The sequence below is a fragment of the Haematobia irritans genome, chromosome 1 (assembly GCF_050003625.1).
Source record: "Haematobia irritans isolate KBUSLIRL chromosome 1, ASM5000362v1, whole genome shotgun sequence".
In the NCBI taxonomy this organism is placed as follows: Eukaryota; Metazoa; Arthropoda; class Insecta; order Diptera; family Muscidae; genus Haematobia; species Haematobia irritans.
The window spans coordinates 137,396-153,427 of NC_134397.1; the positions used below are offsets into that span (position 1 = coordinate 137,396).

Consider the following 16,032-nt stretch of genomic DNA (forward strand, 5'->3'; position numbering starts at 1 on the left):
ATTTGGGGTGCCAAAATACCTCTAGATTTCCAATTTCGGGCAAATCGGGTAATAAATACAGTTTATAGAAGCCAAAGTATAAAAATCGGGAGATCGGTCTATATGGCGACCAAAACATGGACCGGCAAATCGGATAGTAAATACAGTTTCTAGACGCCCAAGAACCAAAATCGGGAGATCGGTCTATATGGGGGCTATACCAAAACATGGACCGATACGGACCATTTTCGACACACCTCTTTAAGGTCCCCAAATACCTCTAAATTTCCAATTTCAGGCAAATCGGATAGTAAATACAGTTTCTAGAAGCCCAAGAAGCAAAATTGGCAGATCGGTCTATATGGGGGCTATAACAAAACACGGACCATTTTCGACACACCTCTTTATGGTCCTAAAATACCTCTAGATTTGCAATTTGAGGCAAATCGGATAGAAAATACAGTTTCTAGACACCCAAGAAGCAAAATCGGGAGATCGGTCTATATGGGGGCTATACCAAAACATGGGCCGATGGGCACCATTTTCGGCTCATTTATGGTTCTCAAGTACCTCTAGATTTTAAATTTCAGGCTAATTGGACCTCTAGATTTTCAATTTGAGGCAAATCGGATAGAAAATACAGTTTCTAGACACCCAGGAAGCAAAATCGGGAGATCGGTCTATATGGGGGCTATACCAAAACATGGGCCGATGGGCACCAAGAAGCAAAATTGGCAGATCGGTCTATATGGGGGCTATACCAAAACACGGACCATTTTCGACGCACCTCTTTATGGTCCTAAAATACCTCTAGATTTTCAATTTGAGGCAAATCGGATAGAAAATACAGTTTCTAGACACCCAAGAAGCAAAATCGGGAGATCGGTCTATATGGGGGCTATACCAAAACATGGGCCGATGGGCACAATTTTCGGCTCACCTCTTTATGGTTCTCAAGTGCCTCTAGATTTTCAATTTCAGGCTAATTGGACCTCTAGATTTTCAATTTGAGGCAAATCGGATAGAAAATACAGTTTCTAGACACCCAGGAAGCAAAATCGGGAGATCGGTCTATATGGGGGCTATACCAAAACATGGGCCGATGGGCACCAAGAAGCAAAATTGGCAGATCGGTCTATATGGGGGCTATACCAAAACACGGACCATTTTCGACACACCTCTTTATGGTCCTAAAATACCTCTAGATTTTCAATTTGAGGCAAATCGGATAGAAAATACAGTTTCTAGACACCCAAGAAGCAAAATCGGGAGATCGGTCTATATGGGGGATATACCAAAACATGGGCAGATGGGCACCATTTTCGGCTCATTTATGGTTCTCAAGTACCTCTAGATTTTCAATTTCAGGCTAATTGGACAAAAACTACGTTTTTTATAAGCCCAAGACTTCAAATCGAGAAATCGGTTTATATGGGGACTATATCAAAACTTGGACCGATATAGCCCATCTTCGAACTTGACCTGCCTGCAACCAAAAAACGAATCTGTGCCAAATTTCAGGACGATAGCGCAATTATTGAAGGCTGTAGCGTGATTACAACAGACAGACGGACAGATGGACAGACGGACATGCTTATATCGTCTTAGAATTTCTCCCTGATCAAGAATATATATACTTTATATAGTCTGAAGTCGTTATTTCGATGTGTTACACACGGAATGACAAACTTATTATACCCCCATCACCATTCTATGGTGGTGGGTATAAAAAAGAATTTGTAATTTGTTAACAATTCTATAGGGATCAACGAAAGATCTTAGAATTCCGGACACTAACAAAACTCCTTTGTTATATAGCTTTAAACCCCATTTATATTTTTCAGACAACAAATAGGAAAATATTCTCTACCATATTTAAAGTAGGAAGATTTTTGGAAACTTCACTTCATTCCTTGGCCATTACAGACTGACTAGAGTGTCCTTTGTTTGCGTAATGAGTTTTGTTTTTTTCCTCTATGTTCTTTTCCCTCAAGCAAATACCGCTATTCATTCTCTCGTGTTCGAAAGAATTCCACTTGCAGAATTTTCTTTTAACCCAAAATTACTCAGTTACGACCGTGGCCTCAGCCATGCTTTCCCCTTCAAACAGGTACCACAAAACGGAAAGAAACTTTTGAAATGTAATTAGTTTGTCGAGAATTCAAGGCTAAACTCGAGAAAGAGTAATCTTAAGTACAAAATATTTATTACACAGTACAAACAAAAAGAATGTGTACACGTTGATAAATCCGTCATTAAATGTTTAGACACCATATTTGCTAGATTTGTACAATACATGATTATGAAACGATTTAAAAAATGTAACTAATCACGCCATTGAAAGGGTTCAATAATATTTTCCTTCTTAACGGCAATTTCTGATACACTGACTTTGAGACGACGAACGAAAATGCGCTTGTCGACTATAAATATACATTTTGATATTTTATAGAAGTACATGCATTAGAAAGTGATTGAATGCATCTTAACAAATTTCCAATGCCAGTTGAAGGGTTTCCAGTAAGCTGCATCTGGGATAGTTCTTTGTCCATACTAGTTTTTAAATGACTGTAGTCGCATACCATAAAACTTGTACGAATAACTTCATTTAAGTGGGCATGTACATGAATTGTTACATGAATCATATTATGATTTGAGAGGTTAGATAGAAGTGATATAATACTCATTGCTATATACTTGATCAATACATGTGTTAATACTTGGTCGCGTGACAAAATTGTAACAATTTTTGAAATCGTAAGGTAACAAAGTACTCTGAACCAAAGATAATAAAAGAAGAAGATGGGAGATTGGCTACTGAGCACATCAAACCATTTACCACATTAGTTTAATACTCGAACCAAACGCGTATACGACAAGTATTGACATAGCATTAAAATGCAAATAAAAAGAAATTAAGAGCACGAAATAAATTTCCATAACGGGGAAAATGTAATTTTTTTTGTTGTTGCCTAAAATTTAACATTGTTTCATTAAGAAAATTACATTTTTCATTTAAAAAATAAAAACGAAAAACATCTAAAAGATTACAAACATGTATTAAACTAATCTGGTAAATGCAACATTTGGTATGACGCAAGCCAATCTCCCATCTTCCTCTTTTATTATCTTTGCTCTGAACATCCGCAAATGCATATTCATCCAACGCGTTCAAATTAGCATCACCAAGATATAAAGTTGATGTTAGTTAGGATACATTTTTATGCAATTTTTCATAAACAAAAAGTGGCCCAGACTGGTTTGTTGATGTAGCTTAAAAGGTGACATCTACTGAAATATCAGGTTATTCCAGATAACACCTCTTGTTTAAAACCCCATAATTCAAATTCCAAGAGATGTTTTTTTTTACTTTTGCAAGAACAAAATAATAGGTAATTGTTGAAGTTAGATCGAAAACTTTTCCATACGAGTGTATTAAGGGTATACAAATATACGCGGCTTTATAGGTGCTTGTGTAATACTAAGGACGAAGCTGTTATCGCCATAATTGTAACAAATGGAAGCGGAATGGAACATAACAAATGTGCCAAGTTTGTTTCTTTGTCGTTATAGGGGCAGTATGCTCACCTTATACTCGGACAATTCGTTAAAAAATGCATTGAAGTGGATACAAAAATTAACCAATGGTTAAAAGAAATTGAAAAAAGTGTGAGCAAAATATCCTTGCACCCAATCTCCCCTAAATTTCTGCACTGCTTCCATAGGGTTTTCTAGCGTATTTCCCTGAGTTCATGGAAATACGTGACACTTATGAGAGTTTTTCATTGCTCACACTATGAATTCATTTTAAAGAAATTTTCTTCCAATATACACAGTTTTTGTCTTACACTTGTTTCTCCTGTATACACCAACAAAATTGTTCTTTTTTGAATTTGCAAAAAAAAAATCTCATTAGGATCCCCCGCAGTTACAAACGTGAAAGTTCATAAATGTGCTTAGATCCGGAATGTAGATTCATATTTAAATGTCAAAGGAATGTCACAATGTCGCTGCTTAAATATTATCATTCTACGAAAATGAAAATGGATTTCATCAGAGGTCAAATTCATGCCAACAGATACGAACGCATTAGTGGAAAAATTGCTAGATTGTAGACCCCATTTGTCCAGTCGTAGAGAAAATATCAAATTCGCACACACTCTCACCCACTCCAGAGCAAAGCTTACCATCAGTTGGAGGACCCATTTTCCTTGAACTCAATTTTAGCTATTACACGGGCGTTTAAACGAAAATGCTTCAAAGTATTCTCCAAGGAAGCACAGGCCAAATCATGATTTAGAATATGGTAAAAATTAATCTTCTGAATGCCATAAAAGCTTTTATTTCTTTTTAATAAAGGTAATTTGCATAAATTATCCCCATTGCTAGAAAGAAGTGTGAATGTCAATAATTTCAGAGAAGGCCGAATTTGTTTCACCCTTACAATGGACATCACATTTCATAGTATCATTTGGCTTGAAATATCTGAGTATCTCAGATTGTAACAATCAAATACATAGTGGATGTGAAATTGGAATTGTCGCCTAGGGGACATTGCCAAAGTATTGTGACAATTAACATGGGAAACATTTGTACAAAAGTTTCTATGGAATTTCTGATTCCTGAAAAACGAAAGATGGAGGCTCTGCGGATCTGAATCCATATAGGCAGGAAAATATATCGTATACTATTTTGTTCATCAGAGGAAGACTCAAATGGATCACATACAGAAAAGGCTTTAAAGTAGCTCGATAATAAATAGAAAAGCGAAAGCAACAAATTTCAGTTTTTACCCTGCATTGACCGGATCCAATACAGAATGTTATACACCACAGTTCCCATTGTGCACACAAAAATGGGGTCAGTTTGGCGCTCTAAGGTTTGGCTTCTCCAGTGTACTTGAAATGAATGACCATCTCCAAATGTGTACATGTTCTTGATTCCTTTTGAAATTATGACTGCAAGACGAACGTGAAATTTGTTGACGTTTACGTACAACCTCGTAAAAAAGAAAAGGCCCTTAAAATTGACCTGGGGACATGACAGTGAATCGACATACTATTTGTGCAGGTTCAGGAAATTTCAGGACAAATATCACAAAATTTTATCCTGCTGTACTAGTAATTGTACGACGTTGTCTTCTATACATAGCTTTCGGCGTGCATCCCCCTCTGTTGATGTGAGCTAGGATATGTGCGTGTTTGTGTGAGTGTGGGTTTTGTTATTTTTGTTTAGCAAAAAATCTCATTTATTTTTCATTTAACTTTTCATCATAGCTTTTTGATGTACAAACGTTTTTTTCCTCTCATTTCATATTAAAAATGGCAAAGCTGGAATTTCATTTTCCCTCATTTATGGACATTCCAAACCAAATCTACAATTCTGTCGGATATTAGAGGAGCGTAATAAAACTGATGAAAACCCACTTACTGGAGTTCTCCTCATTGGATGATGAGCTAAAATTGAAATGCCACATCTAGGTAATCATTATCATTGTCAACGCCAGACTTGAGGTCCACTGCATCGACTGTAGTGTTGCCAAATAGTCTATGTAATAACGATCACCTAATTAGTAAACTACAGTTCAAATAGCATTGTTAATTTTCATATTTGTTTGCTATGTACATACATATATACCCCAGAGAAGGAATATAATCACTTCAACATGTTACTTTTTCGGATATTATGTACTATGAAACAAACAAGTATGGATTAAGAGAAAGTCTAAAGGCGCTTTACAAATGAAAACTTTATCTAAAGGTATTTTTGTAATCAACAAACCTTTTCTATGAGGAATCTTTTATAATTCGAACTTTGACAGAATTCCAATGTAAATCACTTACCAAGTTCAAAAACGGATATGGACATTTGTATAAAGTTATTCTGTATTATGGGTTTAAGTTTACTAAGCCTTCAACCAATGTCGAAGTGCTGACGAAAACAAAATCAAAAGGATTGCTCCGAGAGTCAAAACGTAAAATTTTAAAATTCGGTTTCACGCATACAAATATTATCTTAAAATTTTGATAATGAAATGCAAAAGGAAAGGATATTGGCTCATGAATGCGTTAATTTGAAGTGTTGGCAACCCCGACTACTACTCTTTCATTTGGCCGATAAAATGAGGCCAGCTTTCTTATCATCATCCACGCTGCAAACATTGATACCATCACGAAAATTTACGCTCTTTGTCTTCTAACCGCCAAATCAATTATGGTTTATTGTTATTAGCTCTCGGTGTTCAGTCTGTCTATGTGCCACCATGAGTGGTGAAATCACTTGTGTATGTGTGAATGTGGCACTTGAATTGTGTGGAGGTTACATATCCATATCCGCCTCATATTTTCATTCGCCCATCCTTACCCGAATACCTTGTGGTAGCCCACACACAGTGGTTTTAATAACTGACTCCATATTTCAATATTAGGATCTAAGCACTCTATGTAAGTGGCAATCGTCATTTTTAGAAACGCATCATTTTTATTTGATGATGAAATTATAGGTTAGGTTACATATAGTCCATTATTTCAATCTCACTTATACTATTCAGTCCATTGTGATACCATAGTGGTGAACTTCTCTCTTATCGCTGAGTGCTACCTGATTCAATGTTTAGCTCAAGGGTCCGCGTTCTTATAGCCAAGTCCTAAAGGCGTTTCACATTACGGTGAAACCACTTGGAGAAGCTTTGAACTCGCTCACAGATGTCACCGACATTACTGAGAGAGGAAAAACCAAAAACTTTTTTGAGTTCAGTCGAAACTGGCATAGAATCTAGGACCATTTGCATGTTAGCCATTGAATCACGGTGAAATTATAAGGAGTCTCAGCCAATTCTAATAACAATTCATGTACTGATTATAGTATTCGAAAAACCTGCGGGAGGACACAACTGGTGTTATTGCAACCTGAAGCACTGTATATCACTTGTAGCATTGCAAATTGAACTTTCAATTTAGCCGGATGATAACATTTGGAAAAAATGCATCATCCTGGTGAAAAGGAAACATTTACTATTCAATCGATACCCATACTCAATTTTTAAACAATTTCGTTTTATTGAAAACCTTGTGAAATGGCAGTTGTAGTTGATTTCCTTTTTTTTCGTATTGGTAGAGTTTTAGGGGAATGTTAGAAATTTTGAAAATTCTTGTTAGTCATGCATAAAAAACCATACCGTTTTTATTTGCTATTGAAATTGGTACTTCCATTTATGGTTAGGATTTTCCAATTAACAATTGGCATTGCAAATCAATGCATGTGAGTGCAGTATTTACGATAGTTTCGAATTTGCGTACGAAAGAATTAAAAAAAACACACACACCCACTATTTTTACGAAAAAATAAATATGTTAAACAAATAAGTTATTTTACAAAATAAATTGTGATTCGAATACATAAAACAGAAAACAAAACGCTTATTATAATGACTTAGTTTATTAAATCATTAGATGCCCAAATACTATCAGGATTAGGTTTTAGAATTATTGTACAATTTAATTATCTGTGTTTAGGAAACCAGTTGCTTATGGTACAGTTTTGTAACGTTTTCATCCATATGTTAAAGTTATTACGAGCGAATCTGTAACAGTGGAATTCGACGAAGTCTGCACGGTAGTTTAATCAAATGGTGAATGTAACTACTTAAGATTTCATCAGCCATCAGCGGCGAGGGGCTCTTGATGTTGTTGAGAATACAACAGGTATATAATCGTTTCTTAAAAGGATTCTCTCAGTGACTTGCAGAACCGTAAATTTAAGTTTATATTTCCATATATTTAAATGAAAATAAGTGGATCATTTTTATTTAAAATTCTTTTTATTTTACTCACCAAAGTTCACAGCGTTCCAACAAATATGGAAGTACATATAAAATAAAGTAAAATATTTTATAGGAAGAATGAGCTACCTCGTGCGAAAATTGAACTAAATTGTACTCCAAATTTTGAGACTTCCACAAAGCGTAGTTAAAACCAGGAAAATTTATTGCCCAGGTGTACTTTTTAACTGCAATTCACGTAATTACTCGCTCTCACAGAAGAAAAGATGAACTAAAAGTAAAGAAAACTGTGATTTAGATAATAGGAAAACTCTGTGATATTTAGTTTTTATTCGATTATTTTCTGCAATTATTAAAGAATTTTGTGTTTGTTTTACGTTATGTTAGCGAATAAGAAAACGTTATAAGTGCAATAGAGAATAACCCGATGAAAGATTAAATATTCAATAAAATATCATCCCTGAAGAAACTGGAATCCCCCAGCGAAACGTTGGATAACAAAAATGGAATAAATTGATGTTTTATTCGCATTAAAATACCTGACTTTAAAATCCCAAAAATAACAGAAGAATCTAAAATAATTAAAAAGGTCGAATAATAAAAAAAAACTAAAGAAAAAATCATTGGCGCCAAATCACGACCATTTTAACCATACAGTAGTTCACATACTATTTTTGGGAATCGTACGAAAAGTTTCTTCTGCTTTAGTTCATATGAACTTATGTGTACGGTCATTGAACTTTGTACCCACGTTCAGTTCATAAAATGTTTGAGACATATTTAAATCAAGGCAAATTTTATTGGACTGTGGAAAATTGCGCAGAAAATAATAAAATTTAACTACAAACAAATAATTTTTTGCAATGAAAATCAGTTAAAATTAGCGTTAGTTTAATTACGCATACGGTGTATTTTTTGTGTATTGATATTTAGACCGATTCTGTCGATAGTCGTTATAAGCTATCGATACTGACGTCAAAAAATAAATATCGATAGCACTATCGGTAGTTTTGCAGTTCAAATCCTGAACTGCGATATTGTTAGACGTTTTAAAGATTTGAAATAAGATATGGGTGATAAATATTTTCTTTCAAAGATCGGGCAAATTGCGTTTACCCAATTTGGGCTACGTTTATAGCCCAAACACTGTAAGTCCGCGTTGGTCCACTTTCTGCCCATAGGAAAAAGTGGCAAATCAGGCACCAAACTGGTTTACCACTTTTCGTTCGCGTTAGCCCACTTTGGATTCTATTTGTATACGATGAAATGAAACCCGTACGCTTTTAATGTTTGTAAGATACTGAATTCTTTATTCCACAAAAACACTTACACACTAAACCTAGCTTATCTACAATCTAATGTTCCTAAAGAGTAAAGAGTACACAAATGGTCACCACAAGATTCCATACCTTATCAGCAACCGCTGTTAACACTTCAACCTAACGCACCGATGGTCTGCACATGTAATTCACTTATATTTATTTCAAGTCCACAGCGTTCCAACAAATTCACTTATATTTATTACTCTCATCGGAGAAAAACCTAAACACTATCCAAAGGAAAAAGTTTCAAATACCGGGCACCTGTTACACTTTTGACTAACTTAGAGAAATGATTTTTAATGGAAGAAGAGGAATTACCCCAAATCGCATTTGGAGGTCTACAATGTATTGACTAGGATCACGTGATTAACAATGAAATGGAAATTCAATTCTTGTAGCGTTTGTAATTATTCTATTAAGCGAATTGGTACGATACTTGCATGTGGGTTAAAGTTTTTGGCGTAGAACAATATTAGATGACACTACTGATGTCCAACTAATCCCTTTAAAAGCTAAATCCTTTATATCTTACAAAAGGAAGAAACTAAAATTGTATAAAAAAACGGTACGGATAGAACGTTTTAGTTTTCTCAATCAAAGAAATTTCCCTGGAAAGTTCAAACATTTGTTGGTCTCGTGAAATACAAAAACTAATTGTTGGTTTTTAAACGTTTTTAAAAGTTTTTTTTCGTTTGTAATTGGGAAGTAGGTCCGATTTTTGTACAGCGATGAAAAATACATTCAAACCAAAGTGCAAAGTTTGTTGTCTACTACTCATCGTCAATCTAATACACACACTAATTCAGATACACAAGTTGGCAAACATATACTCACACACATATTCAACAAAGGACTTTTGAAACTTTATAAACATAATTAATTATGAATCATTTCCTCGTGGCACGCAATTTCAGAATTATGATCATTGTTATTGTAAACTCGAGATGCGAGAACATGAAGCAGCGGGAATCATGAGCCATATACACGCGCAATAAATAATTATGTCTGTGTGAGTTAGAGCGAGTGTGTGTGAAAAACATTCATGATAAACTTTATAGTGTACGTGCAGAAAGCTTTACAGAGAATCAAGAAACTCTTTGTGAGTGTGTGTATGTGTTAAGTAATCAGACCATTATCCTTTACTGGAAACACTGATGAGTTGCCGCATTGAGTTGTTGTAATATTTCTCATCGCAATTACCAACGCCATCATCGTCATATCATTATTTTGTGATCACTATTGGCATTTCCGTAGGAATATCTATCGCAGCACTAAAACTACTGCCATAATCACAGCACTGACTGACGGAAAAACATTCGAACCTAGCAACAGATAGGATATACGTAACATCAGCAACTACCACCACATAGAAATAAATTGCTGATACACCATAACAATAAACATATCATGGTGATTCAAGACTACTTAGACCAAGATTTACTTTGGCAGGATGCTTAAGACTTTGGTTTGGAATGAATGGCTAAATTTATCCTCGAAATAATTACATATAAAGAAGGGGAATGAAGTTATGTGTATATGAGTTCGAAGACACAAAATTTAAACATAACAATTTCAGAATCAACACGGATAGACAATAACTGTATGTGGATACGATATGTTTTTTATGTACGTAAGTGGCATCAAAACCCATCGAAACGTGGGAGGAGTAAGCCATCATTTTCGAGTGATCTATTGACATAAAGTTAGTGTAGTGTATTTGTTATACATTTCAAAATTCATTTGTAGGGGCTGCAGAAGTATTGAACATCAACACGATCTTAAATTGTATTTTATAAAATATAGAAAAACTGGTAAAATCTCATAGAGATCAATGTTCAATGTGAAGTATTAAAACCATATTTATTTTCTACTTACTCGTATATAATAAAATGATAAATAAATGGGGTAGCTTTAGCAAAACTTAAGAGTGCGTACAATACTGTTCCTTCACTAAAATTCACATCTTTTCAGGTTGAATACATTCGTCCACAGGATGATTATGATACACTTTTCAAAAACTAGACTAAGGAATATGCAATTGCTGTAAATTAAAGTGTAGGTTGTCAAAAGTTTTCCTTGTAGTCAAATACAAGCAGTTATTGGACAATTTATAAAAATCTAAAAATACATATGCTTGAAGCAAAATGTGTTTGGGATTATAGGTTAGAAAAGCGTTTGTATATTGAGTGTGACATAAAAGCTAAGATACATTCTCTAAAGAGAAAATATAAATACGAAAAATCGAACTTTGTTATTGACAAAAATCGATTTTTAATGAAAAAATTTAAACTTCATAAGGGACTGAATAGTTTAAGTGAGACTGAGACTGCCACGAAACCTAACCTAACCCTGTTGGATTGAAGAATGCATTATACTACGATGTCATTCTTTCATACCAAACTATAACTATTTACGTAAATCATGGTGGCAACCCCATGCGACTTAATTTCATTGAAAAATTGTCATGCTTCACTTCATTTGCAAAGCCGTATCTGGTATTTTTAATTCTTGCTGTTGGCTTAAATGAAAACCCAGCAGAGGCTACTCAGTGAAGCAACGTTTCTTCAACAACAACAGCTAAGCGAGAACATGACTCAAGTCTACTTCGGAGTATCGTAAGAGTCGCAATGGTACAAAAATAACCGGTTTCGATGTAACATCTCCTATATGTTCAGCAGTCGACTGTGATATTGCCTACACCTGATAGTATTGTTTTTGAAATGAGGTAAATGGGTGAATGTTTACCACATAGAATTACCCACACCTAAAAACATGAACCAGTACTGTAAAAATTGGTTTAGTTTCATTTCATAATTTCTGTAAAGTTTAGTATATTTTTATGATAAGTAGATACAGACTCTATGTTGAACAAAAGGTTAATGATTTGTCAATACATACACCTACATTACTTAGGCGGACCCAAGTTACCTGGAAATAATAAAAATTTCGTAGTACATAATCGCCAACCAATGGTATTTTTAAGTACACTCTTGTTAAATTTGATTAAATACATTTCATTTTAGTAAAACTTAGAGTTTATCTGAAATAGCTTATAGGGATTGTAATCAGAATTATAACCTTACGACTTTTTGGTAAAGTAGATTTTTGGAGCTGCGGGCAACTCGGATACTTTTACACATTCATATTCATCGTTAAAATACACTATAACGTCTCACCGAGCCACCATAGAAAGATTTGCATCAACTTTGCCTTGCATCCAATTACTTTTTCGTTAAAAATCGAATAATGGACATTGACTAAAATCAAAAATCTATTAGTCAATTTGAACCGATTTTCAAAAATATCAAAAGTCGATTAGTCGAATTTGAAGATAAAAATTGATTAGTCGACTCGGATAAAAGCACTTAGTTTTTGAGAGTATTTCAGTGAACTAACATATCATTTTTATAAACCAAGTCAAAACTGGGGTTGAACCCATGATCCTATGTATGCAAGGCATGCTAACCATTGCACCACGGTGGCTCTGTAAGACGTTCAACTTTCTATAAAATTAATTCATTTCAACATAAAGGAGGGATCACTTCATTTTGTGTGCACTTATCTTCCGTTGTTATAACATCTATTTGAGCTCAAGTTACCCTTTTTACACACCATGTGTGCAACTTAACCACTTACGCAAAGTGTAGTATACACGGTTTTTATCGACAATTAACTTTAGAAGCTCTGAAAAGCGTAATGGTAATTCACATTGATCTTAGGAAACTATCTGTAAAACAATTCCATTATTTTGCAATGCAAAATGAGAAAGGTAAACAAAAATTCCACTTCCATTTTGTCTTTGTAAAATTGTGTTACCAGATTTTCGTTACAATTTTTTGATTCTCGGATTCCAATAGAAAGTACTCAAGTACGTTTGCACAATGTAAAAAGCCAGCAATAGTCTCCTACGTGAGTCTGGTAAGGCTTCAACCCCTTGTTTTTATCTCACAATTGAAAACGCTGTTATTGTTGTTTTATTTTCTGTATTAAGCTTAACAAGTTAGTATGAAGCTGTGACTGTGATCTCTTTTTTCCATATTTGCGGCCAAGTACGAGAAGCGGCGCTGCTGCAATCGTATGATCTAGTCGCTGAGTATCTGTATAGATTTTGAGACTAAATGTTGACCCATCATAGTTTTGCAACTTGCTGCTGCGATCAGTCTAGAGCTAATCGTTGGCCCAAACAGTTGCCAAACTCTATCGTCGGAATATTCAGTGGTTCGTAAGAAGCAAATAATTGCCATATATATTCCGTAAAAAAGTTGTTCTATCGTAGTAGTGCGGGCATATGTGATCAGTGGTGTGTAACTGGCATTTTACGAATAAGCCTAAAACGGAATTTGAATTTATTTCCATGTGTAATTAAACCCTAACTTGGGAGTGTTCTATTAATACCTCGATAGATAATTTTGTTTCTACGAAAAATTCTTTAAACCAGCTGGGGCACATTGGTAAGTTTAAGAGGTCACTTCCTACATTGGAGTTTTAGATGTTTCTTGTCATCTTCACTAACACCACATCAATCCACATGAAGAGACTAAAGAACTCAATAAATATTAAGTGTTCTCTTGGAGTTCCCCTTATTGAACTCATTCCAATTTAAGATACATTTAACTTTGTTATTGAATTGTTAATTTTTTTTCGGGCCCAATGAATGACTTTGATTCACGAAGAAGAATACCAGCTTAGTAAGATTTTATATCTCAACGTATGAGGAATGTGGTTGTGTGCGTTTATCGCTGTTTGCACTTCCAATGGAATGAAGCCCAAGGTCATGGCAAAAGACGCTAAACAAGTACATGAACCCATTCCACAATGATCTTCTGTGAGAGTTAATTTGATGTTTTAGCTGTGCTTGTTTTGTTTACACTTGAAAGTGTACAGATGTTGCCAGATCAATAGTTTGAACTGGCACAGGGAAATATTTGGCATACATGGTTGATAAGATAACAATTTGTATGTACACTTAAATAACAATTTGTATGTATTATTATAAATTGATTAAAACATATTGTTGATTATTTTTAATATTCCATCAGTATATAATAATTTTACTATTATACCTGAATTCTAAGGTCATTTCTTTTTGGTAAGAAACTTTTTATAATAGAACATATTTCCTAATAGCCAATACATTTCATTCAGTTTTAAAATTATAATCAATGAATCGTATTTAAGCAGACCAAAAATTGGTCGCCTTTTCGTTTCTTTTCCAAGAAATTCAAACGTAGTGGCAAGCAAGTCAATTTTTCTCCCGTTAAAAATTTAATTTCCCTGAAGACGGACAACGATGGCATTCGAAATATTGGAATAACTTCACAATAAAACAATATAAAAAATCGAGATTTTATTATATTACGCATTTTATCGTTTTTATCTTCCATCTTTTGACTTGTGGAATCATACACAAAAAAAGAGAATATGCTACTGTATCTCTAGAAAATGTCGATATACAAAGTGGAGCAGGATATAATATAATCGGCCACACACAACTTTAAATCTTGACTAAATCCAGATTACGACGATGATGATGGTTAAGTTAGGTATAGTGGCAGCCCCATATTTCAGACACACTTAGACTAATCAGTCCATCGTCATACCACAGTGGTGAACTTCTCTGTTATCACTGAGTGCTGCCCGATTCTATGTTAAGCTCAATGACAAGGGACCTCCTTTTTATAGCCGAGACTGAACAACGGTCCACATTGTAGTGAAACCACTTAGAGAAGCTTTGAAACACTCAGAAATGTCACCAGAATTACTGAGATGGGATAACCCACCACTGAAAAACTTTTTGTTGTTTGGTCGAAACTGTGTTTGAACCCACGACCCTGTGTATGGAATGCGGGCATGCTACCCATTTTATCACGGTGGCTCCCGTGGTGCAATGGTGATAGGAATTTGTTTGTTTAATCTATATTTTAATAATTAAAAAAGAAACCGCGAAAATAAAGTGATTATCAACTGGAAACCGAACATAGTACAGGTCTGTAGGCCGAAAACTTTAGCTGTTAGTACCTAACGTGTACTTAACTTCATAGTTTATTTCGAATATAAACTAAAAAAGTTTTTTGCTTATTTCTTGATTTCCCTATTTGGATCAGTAATGGCACATTTGTAGTTTTAACTACAAATACTAACAAAATTAATTAATTTGGGGGTTTTGCCAAAAAATTCATTTTTAGAAACGAAACTGACAATACTCAACGTGTCACCCACAATAAAACCTCCTTAGGTACAGCTTCTTGACCACTGCTTTAAAGAATTAGTTTGGATATCCTAAATTACTAAGCGAATACGCTTTCGTTACCGATTGAAAGTATGTACTGTTCTAGTTGAAAAGGAGAAAGTGTTATAAAATGACCTCTACTGTAGCGACCTCTGTAGCAGCCTTATATCAATTTTTGGCCTGAACCCAGAATATGCATAATTTTTTTGCGACCACTGAGGTCACATGCAAATCCAATTCAAAACATACTCTGCTGATTCAATGCCACAAGGAATGGAGCAATAAATGATACTAAATAATTAAAGTACCACAAATTTTCAAACCATAATTTAACAGACTGCTCTTCCATCGTGGTATTTCGGGCTATTACAATCGCATACATAAACACAAATACATTAGGTATGTACATGCAAAAATATGTGCAAGTAGTATTTATGTATGTAATGTATTTATATACTAAAGTTACATTTAGACATGACCTTCATAATGAGATCTGAGGGATATTTGTGCGTGCTTTTATTGTCCAGAATTTATTGGATTCCTCCTCTTGTGTTTTCTTCATTGCTATGTTTGACTTAATGGGCGACTTTCGCGGAAACGGATATGAAAATAATTAAACGACATAACTTAATGAACTTAAAAAGTGCGAATTACTTCAAAGTGATATGCGAACGAATCCTATTAGTGTATTTTGAGGATTCCCTCGACTATAAAATTAAAGT

General features: G+C 34.6%; 1 protein-coding gene across 1 annotated transcript in view; it reads left to right on the forward strand.

Moving 5' to 3' along the window:
• Nucleotides 1-13,230: 13,230 nt before the first annotated feature.
• Nucleotides 13,231-16,032, forward strand: part of osy (ABC transporter oskyddad) — an 80,428-nt gene continuing 77,626 nt past the window's right edge. The window contains exon 1 of the mRNA XM_075288666.1: nt 13,231-13,532. The gene's annotated coding sequence lies outside the window, so the exon portion shown is untranslated. The remainder of the gene's footprint in view (nt 13,533-16,032) is intronic.